We start from the raw sequence: 11,857 nt of genomic DNA, 5'->3' as shown, positions 1-11,857 counted from the left end.
GTCACAGAGTTGTAATGATAACCAAACCTAGATTATGTCTTGCATCTTTTAGGATGGAGTATGCTGGTTTGGGCTCTTTAATATGTAAATTTGAGAACTCCTTTTAAGTTACATTTTCAAGGTGGCTTCAGTTCATCTAACAATGTGTTAAAGGTGTGAACTTAAAACTGGCTCAACATTGGGACAGACTTTATTTGTAAAGTGGGACTTACAGAATATTACATGGATTAATGCAGTTTTTGAGCAAAATAAAATGTAAAACTCTAAATAAACCTGTTGGACTATAACTTGGTGGCGTGTGATTTTTCACTTATTCTGTGACATCACTCCTAAGCTGTCAGTACCAGACATACATAAGAACTAGTTGTAGCAGCCAGTAATCTATTTAAAACATGAATTTACTTCTGTAAGAGCTCATGTATAAGAGAGGGTCTGTGTGAGTACGTAGGAGTGTGTGACCTTTGGGTGACCATCCTCTAAGGCAGACTTTAGGACAAGCAACAATGCAGAGGCTGATCGCCAAGTTTGATACCCATAGGGTTGGCCTCAACTGGGAACTTGGGTTCATGTCACACTACTGCACTATACACACTCTTATGTGTGCGCGCACACACACACCCCTACATACTCATGCAGACCATCTCTCATACACAAGCTCTCTACCACGCGTACACACATGCACCCCCTGCACATTTACCCATGCATGCACCCTCTCACAGGCTTATACACCATCACACTCATGTTCTTTCACATGCACTCATAGCCACAAGCACACACTTGCACACATCCACTCTGTCCTGCACGTGCACACATATAAACATATGGGGTGGATCTGTATTTGCAGAATTACATTTTACTTTGCTCAAAACCTGCATAAATCCATGTAATATTCTGTAAGTCCCACTTTACAAATAAAACTGCCACAACATCGGGATAGACTTTAAGTTCACACCTTTAACACATTGTCTGAGCTAAGACAACACTTATTGTTAGATAAACTGAAGCCACCTTGAAAATGTAACTTAAAAGGAGTCCTCGAACTTACATGTTAAAGAGCCCAAACCAGCATACCCCATCCTAAAAGATGCAAGACGTAATCTAAGTTTGGTTAATATATTACAACTCTGTGACACTGTAACCCTTTTAATATAAATTCTGTGTCTTCTGATCCTGCTTCACAATGACCTGATGAAGAAGCAGCGCTCTGAAAGCTAGTGCTCCCAAATAAACCTGTTGGACCATAATCGGGTGTTGTGTGAATTTTAACTTTGTCCACGGCAGTCCAACACCGGCTCCTCTAAATCATCTCAGAATAAGTGGAAAAGTGTTTGGCTCAGTGATAGTATCTACAAGACTCTGAGTTAGAAATGTTTGTGTTTAACTCAATCTGAAAGATTCCCACACCAGATTTAATGTTTCAGGAGAGGTTTAAACTGAAACCCTGGACTGAATTTTCTCAGAGTTTGGCTAAGCGTCAAGTTTGGTGAGTTTCATGGAGGGTTTCTCTTCTTCAGCCCTACTGAGTGTTCTCATGTCTTCTCTGAAAGTCACTCTGTTACTTATGCACCATGTATCTATGGCACTCTGCTTGGCCTATCATCCCAATTGTCAGAGACCGAGTCCTGCCAAGTCTTCCAACACCATTTTTAAAAGTGCCATTGTCCATCAGGCAGGAGTTGCCTTTGTGCAGGTTTTTGCAGAGGAACAAACATAAAAACTTCTCAGGGCAGATGGACCCCTCAATGGAAACTTAATTCACTCCAATACAAGTGCACATGCATTAATGTTTTGCTATTTAGGGACTAAGCTGCAAAGGTTACCTGTCCTTAGTGCTATCCCATATCAAAACCCTATCTAAGGGAGTAGTATTCTTTTCCAAATGCCCAGTGTATTCAATAGCTCAGGCATTCAAACCAATGTGATGTGCTGTGCCACTATCAAAGCCAAGCTGGGTGAGACTTTTGAAAAAGATCCCCATGTTAAATATTCCCTCCTTGACTTACTGTCCTGAATGTTATCTTCCTTGGAAAACGTATATATTTATCAATACTGCTTTTGAGAGTATGCTGTGACATGTTTCCTACATTACTACACTGATGTACTGCTGAATGCATAACCCTGTAGTAAAAGTGCTGCTGTGGTGAGAAATGCTGAACTCTGGTTCAGCCATCGCTATCCCACGTGACCTAGATCTGTTTTTCAAATGATCAGACAGTGACTTGACTAATGGCAATTATTATATTCTGGAAGAACCAATTCTTCTCTGTTTTTCTAAAAGCAATACATGTCACAAGATATTGTAAGATTTGGGGCGGATATTAATTTAATTCTAGGTCGAAGTCAATTTCAATAATAGACTGAGTGTCAAAGATAGTTCTGATAGCTACAAGACTCATTCCAGGTACAAATATGAGAAATGTTATAAAGCATGTGAGAATATAAGTCAGAAGAATTAATATTTAATAAAAACAGTCGTTTTCAGCCTATCCACTTTGCAAAACCAGCTTGAGCCGCTGATTGACTGGGCACAGATCTTTTTCTGAAAATGTGTTGCTGGAAAAGCGCAGCAGGTCAGGCACCATCCAAGGAGCAGGAGAATCGACGTTTCGGGCATGAGCCCTTCTTTCTGTTGACTGACATTTTGCTGTTTCCAGTCTTCTTTCTTGTGCCTGATCCAAAAGAATGCTCACCATTGCCCTCTACATATGATCAGAGACAGGCTGAGCTCCAATTGCCTTGCCAATCTTGAATGGACCAATGTCTGCCCAGTTCCTGATTGGTTTATTTAAAGGTAATGGTCATTTTCCTACTGTGTTCCAAATCTATTGTTTGACATGCCATTCATTTTGTTAGGTCAGTCTTTTGTAACAGCACATCTCCCCAGGCTTAGTAACTCCATAGATAAAGTTGCACCAGTAAGGCTATATGCAACTGTTTCGCACTATGTAGTGTTACCTCCTAGCGAATAACTATCATCACAAATGTCCCAGTTGTTGCATTGTCAAAATCTAACATCCTTTAGCTATACAAAGCATGTGTGACTCCACAATAATGCTCATTACTACAACATGCCATTCAAAACCAATCTACATAATTTTGTTACATACTTTAAATTACAAACTAAATTAATTTAAATATTGCTAGGTCCTAAGTGAAAGCTACTTTGTCTCAAAGCATTTTCACATTTGGGGTCTAAATTTACATTAGCTTAAACATAAGAATAATCATAAAATTGCAAAGCCTTATTTTTGACCTGGGTGATATGCCTTTGTTCCTTGCAGAAACTGTTTACACTAACAATAGTTCAAACAGATTTAATTTCTCACTTGCTACCAGATAATATGATTCTTTAGTAATGGGATGGGGCATTAGTTGCCCATTTCTAATTGCCCTTGAGAAGTTAATGAAGCCCTGAAAGCTTGCTTTGCCATTTGATAAGATCTTGAATAACCGCAACTGCACTTCTTAATCCAATGCCCCTATCTCTTAACTCTATTTTCCTAGCTACCACATTGTGTTATTTAATTCTTTACACTGTTCTTGCAGATAAAACCTGAACAACATTCAGCTGGGGTTGCTATGTGACAAGTAACAATCACACCCCACAAACAGGACAGAATAATCATATCAAACAAAAGAGAATCTCCCCTTGATATTTCATATCCCTTGATGAAATCACTATCGCAGAATCCCCATAATCAACATCCACAAGACACATTGCAGCAGCTCACCAAGTTTCTTTCAGCTGTACCTTCCAAACTTAAGATCTCTATCACCCGCAAGTTCCCTTCCAATTCACACACCATATTACATTGCAATTATATTGCTGCTGCTTTACTATCATGAGGTAAAACACCTGGAACTTAACACTCCTATTAAACATAGGACTTAGAAGCAGGAGTAGGCAATTCAATCTTACAAGTCTGCTCCACTGTTAAATAAGATCGTACCTGATTTTGCTGTGGTCCAATGTGGTGTGCTAATACTTCATGGATTATAGCAGTTCAAAGTGGCACCTTCTCATGTAAAATTTGGGGTAGATAGTGAATTCCTACCTAGCCAGCATGCTTATATCCTATGAAAAGATAATAAAAAATCAGTTTAATGAATTTCCCATAGAGAAAATAGCAAGTTCAGAACTGACATAATCTTGACTAATAATCATCTGTATATGCACTCATAACATTTTATACACAACATTTCCTCCATTATATTTATGCTAGATCTTTCCAAGTAAACTTGGCACATTGTAGTAATTCCCTCCAGCTCTCATTGATGCTGCAACATCCCAGTTTTTAATCCCTGACCAAGTAGAATCACACTTATTTTCTTAGCCACTGTGACTGTGCTTTCCAAATTCTGCAGGATTTGTTACTTCAAAGAAAAATTATTATATAAAAATTAATATTGGAAACAAAGTCTTTAAAACAGCACCTAAATTATAACCACATCCACTTGACAAATTACCTCCTATTCCATGAACAAACACAGCAGAAGTCTACAAATCTCAGATCTGGGGCAGAAATACCTTCTGAATCTGGATTTGGCTCTGAGATGACTACTTATGGAGCATGTGCCCTAAGCAGGTGACCAGAAGACAGCCTGGAATCAGGTCTCAGCATGACTTTGATAAATATTGTCCAGAGATACATGAACTCAAACAGAAAAGGCAGTAACTGTGCAGATTCATTGCAGTGTCAGTTAGCAGTGTAGGTTTCTTTCTCTGGGGAGAAAGTGAGGTCTGCAGATGCTGGAGATCAAAGTTGAAACTTTATTGCTGGAACAGCACAGCAGGTCAGGCAGCATCCAGGGAACAGGAGATTCGACGTTTCGGGCACAGGCCCTTCTTCAGGAATGAGCAGAGAGTGTTCAGCAGGAGAAGATAAAAGGTAGGGAGGAGGGACTTGGAGGAGGGGAGTTGGAAATGTGATAGGTGGAAAGAGGTCAAGGTGAGGGTGATAGGTCGGAGTAGGGTGGAGGCGGAGAGGTCAAGAAGAAGACTGCAGGTCAGGAAGGCGGTGCCGGGCTGGAAGGATCCGGCTGAGACAAGGTGGGGGGAGGGGGGATGAAGAAACTGGTGAAGTCCAAGTTCATCCCCTGCGGTTGGAGGGTTCCCAGTCGGAAGATAAGACGCTCCTCCTCCGACCGTCGGGTTGTTGTGGTTTGGCGGTGGATGAGTCCAATGACCTGCATATCCTCGGTGGAGTGGGAGGGGGAGTTGAAATGCTGTGCCACAGGTTGGTTGGGTTGGTTCGTCCGGGTGGCCCAGAGGTGCTCTCTGAATCGCTCCGCAAGTAGGCGGCCTGTCTCCCCAATATAGAGGAGGCCACACCGGCTGCAGCGGATGCAGTAGATGATGTGGGTGGAGGTGCAGGTGAATCTGTGGCGGATATGGAAGTTTCCCTTGGGGCCTTGGAGAGAAGTGAGGGGGGAGGTGTGGGCGCAAGTGTTGCACCTCCTGCGGTTGCAAGGGAAGGTGCCGGGAGTGGTGGTTGGGTCGGTGGGGGGTGTGGATCTGACAAGGGAGTCGCGGAGGGAGTGGTCTCTACGGAAAGCTGATAGGGGAGGGGAGGGAAATATATCCTTGGTGCTGGGGTCTGTTTGGAGGTGGCGGAAGTGACGGCGGATGATGCGCTGTACATGGAGATTGGTGGGGTGGTAGGTGAGGACCAGTGGGGTTCTGTCCTGGTGGCGGTTGGAGGGGCGGGGCTCAAGGGCGGAGGAGCGGGAAGTGGAGGAGATGCGGTGGAGGGCACCGTCGACCACGTCGGGGGGGAAATTGCGGTGATGCGGTGGAGGGCACCGTCGACCACGTCGGGGGGGAAATTGCGGTCTTTCTCTCCCTCACTGACCATGTGGTCACTGTCTTTTGTCTGTCTTTCTCTCTTTTAAAAGTGCAATTGTTCTGACTTCTTTTCCCCAAAGTTCCAAAGCAATGCAACAGGCATATAAAGCAATAATTGCTGCTCCTAGAATTCGAAGAAATCATCTCCAACACCTAAATTATCTCAAAAAAGGAGCAGCTCTTCCAGCCACAATTTCTTCCCATCCTCCATCTTGGATTACCCAGAATCCGTCTGCAGGTATAACAGATAATTAAGAAAGCAAATGGAATTTTGTCCTTCATTGCTAAAGAGATTGAGTTTAAAAGCAGGGAGGTTATATTGCAGCTATATAGGGTGCTGGTCAGGCCATACTTGGAGTACTGTGTGCAGTTTTGGTCTCCTTACTTGAGAAAGGATGTACTGGCAGTAGAGGGGGTGCAAAGGAAGTTCACTAGGTTGATTCCGGAGTTGAAGGGGTTGGTTTATGAGGAGAGACTGAATAGACTGGGATTATATTCATTAGAATTTAGAAGAATGAGGGAACATCTTATAGAAACATATAAAATTATGAAGGGAATAGATAGAAGTAGAGAGGATGTTTCCACTGGCAGATGAAACTCAGACAAGAGGGCATAGCCTAAACTTTAGGGGGAGCAGATTTAGGACTGAATTGAGAAGGAACTTCTTCATCCAGAGGGTTGTGAATCTGTGGAATTCCCGGCCCAGTGAAGTAATTTAGGCTTCCTCTGTAAATGTTTTTTTAAACTAAGGTTGATAATTTTCTGAACAGTCAGGTATTAAGGGATACGGTAAGGGGGCAGGTAAGTGGGGCTGAGGCCACAGGAGGATCAGCCATGATCTTATTGAATGGTGGAGCAGGCTCAAAAGGCAGGATGGCCCACTCCTGCTCCTTGTTCTTATATTTGGAAAATGCTGTCCAAGGATCTTTGGTGAATTTCTGCAGTGCATCTTGCAGATAATACATGCTGCTGCTGGTGGAGGGGATGGATGCTTGTGGATGTAATGCCAACCAAGGGAGCTGCTTTATATTGTCTGTATTTAACATAAAACAATACAGCACAGGAGTGGGCCCTTCAGCCCACTGTATTCATGTCAACCATGATGCAATTCTAGGTAACATCCTTCCAAGCAACATCCTGGTAAACCTCTTATGCACCTTCTCCAAAGCCTCCACATCCTTCCTGTAGTCCTGCCCGAGCTGCACAGTGTACTCCAGGTATGGCCTGACCAAAGACTTACACAATTGCAGCATGCTTGCCAACTTTTATACTCAATGCCCAAACTGACAAAGGCAAGCGTGCTGTATGCTGCTTTTTCCATCTATCCACTTATGTTGCCACTTTTAGGGAGCTATGAGCTTGCACCCAAGGTCCCTTTGTATATCAATGCTCCTAAGGGTCCTGCCATTTACTGTATACTGTACTATCCTCTTGCATTTGACTTCCTAAAATGCACCACCTCATATTTGTCTGGATTAAAAACCAGATGCTATTTCTCTGCCCGATTTTCCAACTGATCTATATCCTGCTGCATCCTTTGACAACCTTCCTCATTAAACTTCATCAATTTTTATGTCACCTGCAAGCTTACTAATCAGACCATTGATATTTTCATCCAAATCATTTATATATGTATATTACAAACAACAGGGATCCCAGCATTGATCTTTGCAGAACACCACTGATCACAGGCCTCCAGTCAGAAAAACATCCTTCCACAATTGCACTCTCTTCTATAACCAAGCCAATTTTGTATCTAACTTGCCAACTCTCCATAGATTTCATCTAATTTAATTTTCTGTACCAGGCTACCATGAGATACTTGCCAAATGCTTTAGTAAAGTCCATATACATACCATCAACTGCCTTGCCCTCATCAATCATCTTAGTTACTTCCTCAAAAAACTCAATCAGATTTGTGAGAAAAGACTTCCCCTGCATAAAGCCATGCTGACTATCCCTAATGAGTCCATTCTTCTCCACATGCAAGTATACCCTGTCTCTAAGAGTCTTCTCCAATAATTTCCCTACTGCTGATGTAAGGCTTACCAGCCTGTAATTTCCTGGATTGGTCCCTGTTTCCCTGCTTAAACAAAGAAACAGTATTGGCTATTCTCCAATCTTCTGGGACCCTGCCTGTGCGTAAAGAGGATACAAAGATCTCTAGCAAGGCCTCAGCAATCTCCTACCTTGCCTCCTTCAGTATCCTGGGATTGTTCCAATCTGGCCCTTGGGATCTATCTTCCCTAATATTTTCCAAGACACTCAACACCACCTCCTCCTTAATATCAACTTGTCTTGGAGTATCAAAAAATATCTCTCTAACTTTAACATTATCCACACCTTTCTCCTTGGTGAAATGAATTCAACTGCTTGTTACCAGCCCTCAACAATTGACTAAAATCCAACAATTATAATCAGTTGCAATATTTCTCTGGTTTTCTAACAAAGTATTGTGTCAGAATTATAGAAATCAGTACCATAATAAATTAATTAAAAAAGCTTTAATATTGTCATACACCCCATAAAAAGTTTATTTGAGGCCTAAGGTCCTCATTTTACCAAATTAATCAGCTCTCAATTAACAGGATACTAGAGGGGAAAGTAACCATGGTTGCATAGGTAGCAATATTTAGTACATTGTCCAATACTTAAGAACGTTCAGAAAGAAAAACAGAAATTGTTGGAAGATCTCAACAGGTCTGATGGAGAGAAATCAGAGTTAACATTTTCTTCAGAACTGAGAGGTTGAGAAGGAGAGCCCTTCATGATAAACTCAGCTGTTGGCATCATACTGCTTTGCAAACCAATCCCCTTTAACATGACCCTTAGCCCCAGACTACTAAAGATGCAGATTGTCCAAGTGATATGTAACACACCACCACCGCTAAGTGGCACGAAAGCACTATGTCACAAAGTAATTACACTATTTAAGCCACTGGATGGCAGTATGCAGCAACACAGTCCTGTGGTTTCTGTGTATCCACATTTGGAATCAGGTAACAACCAAAAGTAGCACTGAAGGATCTCGTATGTCAAACTGAATTTCTTTAAACAAATAGGAAAAAAGACAAGATAAAGTATAAAGTTCAAAAATAAAAAGGCAGAAGTTTAGAGAATAATCAGTTAAAGAAAATTTGTATCAATGTAATTGATTGTAATTAATTGTAATTAGTTTTCAAGCTCAAACATATAACTGAGATTTATTTTTGTGAAATTGTGGCTTCAACTATTTAGAGGTGTTTGGGAGACCACATCTAGAGTATTTAGAGAAGGTTTGGTTCCCCCATTTAAGGGAAGATATTATTTCATTGCTAGCAGTTCAGAGAATGTTCACTGGGATGATTCTTGGTTATGGAGAGATTGTCATATGAGCAAAGGCTAAACAGGTTAGAGCTTTACTCCCTGGAGTTTAGAAGAATAACAGGTGATCTCATTGAACATATAGGATTCTTAAGGGGCTTGACAGGGTAAAAGCTAAGAGGATGTTTCCCTTTACCGTCTAGGACCAGAGAGCATCATCTCAGAATAAAGGCCCACAACTTTAAGACTAAGATGAGGAAGATCTTCTTCTCTCAGAGTCCTTTGAACCCCTTGTCACAGAGAGCTGTAGGAGCAGAGTCCTTGTGTATATTTACAGCTAATGTAGATTCTTGATCAGTAGGGGAATTGGTTCCTATTTCTTGTGGTCTTATGGTTGTGGTGTATTTCAAAATAAGCTACAAAATTTGTCATTCAACTTTATATTCCAATGGTGCATTTCTCAAATAGATTCCACATTTAACTGAGATATAGAAATGTATTCCTCTAGATCAACAGGATCTTTAGAAAAGGATGTTTGTGACCATGAAATTCTACATTCACCAATTATTTGTGCTCACTAATCAACAATGACATTTCTTGTTCAGTCATACGTCCACTTTAAAATTCTCATTTTCAAATTTCTCTGACTTAGCTGCTCACCTATCTCTGCCACCCCCTCCAACTGTACAATACTTCCCCGCTCCCTTCAATTTTAGTCTGTTGCACAAGCACAATTTTTATTATTCCATCATGGATAGATATGCCTTAAATTGCTAGACTCTCCCTATCCTTCGCAGGAAGGCCAAAGGTTTGGTTCACAGGGAGCCTCCCCTTCCCGACACTGGGTCTCACTAACACGAACTGTCTACCTTTGAATGAGAGCCCCCGAGAACCTCTAAGTAACCACAACGGAGTTTACTTTCCAGACTTCCTGGTTAGTGTCCCACCCATCATTGGATTGAGCAGGATGAGCCTCTTGTGTGGGAATTAATTAGGTGGGGTCAGCCGAAGGCCTTTGCGCACCAGACTTAATTCAGGCAGAAACCTGAAGGTAGCAGGATTATGCCCTCCTTTTACCTGATTAGATGTGCCCTACTGGGGATGGTGTGAAAATTTGCCCTTGGTTTTGTTTTATATGGTAATAGCCAGGTTATCAATTTAAACACCTGTTCACTGGCTCATTCTTTTTTGGCAAAACATTTAACTATTCATTCTAATGTACAATGTGTTTTTACGACTTTGTTTTATGTTAGTCTAAACTCAAAATACAATGATGAGCATATTAGCTCTAGTTGCGAAAAAAAACTATTGAAATAGAAGTTACTATGTATAATTCTTCATATTTTAATTCTAAAAAGCTAAAGCTGTTTGGACATTAGCTAGCTGCATATCAACATGACCAAGGAAATAACTATTATCAAGTATGAAGGTCTCTAATTATGAGAAACAGCTCTAGAACATTGTGCTGCTCAAAATAAGAGCAGGACTAAGTGATTTTTACTAGCCCATGGGATGTGGGTGCCAGTATTGACTGCCCTTACCTGACTGGGAGAAGATGGTGGCAAGCTTCCTTCTTGAACTGCTGCAGTCTTTCATTGTAGGCACAGCCACTGCTCTGCTCAGAAGTAAATTCCAGGATTTGATGGAGCAACTGTGAAGGAATAGTAGTATCTTTCCAAGTCGAGATGGTGTATGATGTAGAATTTGTAGGTGGTGTTGTTCTCATGTACTGTCTGTGACCTTCTGGGAGGTAGGTGCCATGGATTTGGAAGGTGCTGTTAGAGGACCCCTGTTGAATTTCTGCAGTGCATCTTGTAGATGATATGCAATGCTGCCACTGTACATCAGTGGTGACAGTTGATTGTCAAAGGTGGTGGTGTGGTGCCAATCAAGCAGGCTACTTTCTCCGACCATGGTTATAAACTTCTCAAAGGTTGTCGGAGTTGCACTCATTCAAGCCAGCGAGAGAATTCCATCACATTCCTGATTTGTTGATGGTGGATAGGCATTTGGGGTGCAGGAGGTGAGTCAACATGGCATACTCAGCCTCTGACTTGCTTTTGTAGCCACAGAATTTGTATGGATGGTCCAGTTCAGTTTCTCGTTAATTACAAGCCGAGGATATTGTACATGGAAGATTTAGTGATGGTGGTGCCATTAAATGTCAAGAGGCAATGGTCAGATCTTCTCTTATTGGAGATGATCATTTGTGTCTCAGGTGTGAGGTGTGAATGTTACTTTCTACTTGTCAGCCCAAGCCTGAATGTTGCCCAGTTCTGGCTGCATCTAGACAAGATTTGCTTCAGTATCTGATGAGGCATGAATTGTTCTTGAAATCAGCAACAAAAATTCCCCTTATGATGGAGGAAAGGTCAACTATGAAGTCACTAAATATGGTTGGGTCTCACTACTCTAAGCAACTCTTGCACTGATGTCCTGGGGCTGAGACAACTAACCTCCAACAACCAGAACCATTTCCTTTGTGCTAGGTATGACTTCAACCAGAGAATTTCCTTCCCGCTCAATTCCTATCAACTCCTGTTTGTGTAGGTTCCTTGCAGCCTTTATATCAAGGGCATCACTAGAGGCGTGGAGTTCAGGTCCTTTCCTCCATGTTTGAACTATGTGGAATCCAAACAGAATGTTAGTGAGCAGATTATTCCTTTACAAGTACTACTTGATAGTACTGATGACAGCTATATCTGTTAC

The sequence above is a fragment of the Chiloscyllium plagiosum genome, unplaced genomic scaffold, assembly GCF_037043375.1.
Source record: "Chiloscyllium plagiosum isolate Xiang-an unplaced genomic scaffold, Cpla_swu_hap1 HiC_scaffold_7, whole genome shotgun sequence".
NCBI classification, from domain to species: domain Eukaryota; kingdom Metazoa; phylum Chordata; class Chondrichthyes; order Orectolobiformes; family Hemiscylliidae; genus Chiloscyllium; species Chiloscyllium plagiosum.
The sequence above is the reverse complement of the archived record's forward strand: the minus strand, read 5'-3'. Positions refer to the sequence as shown.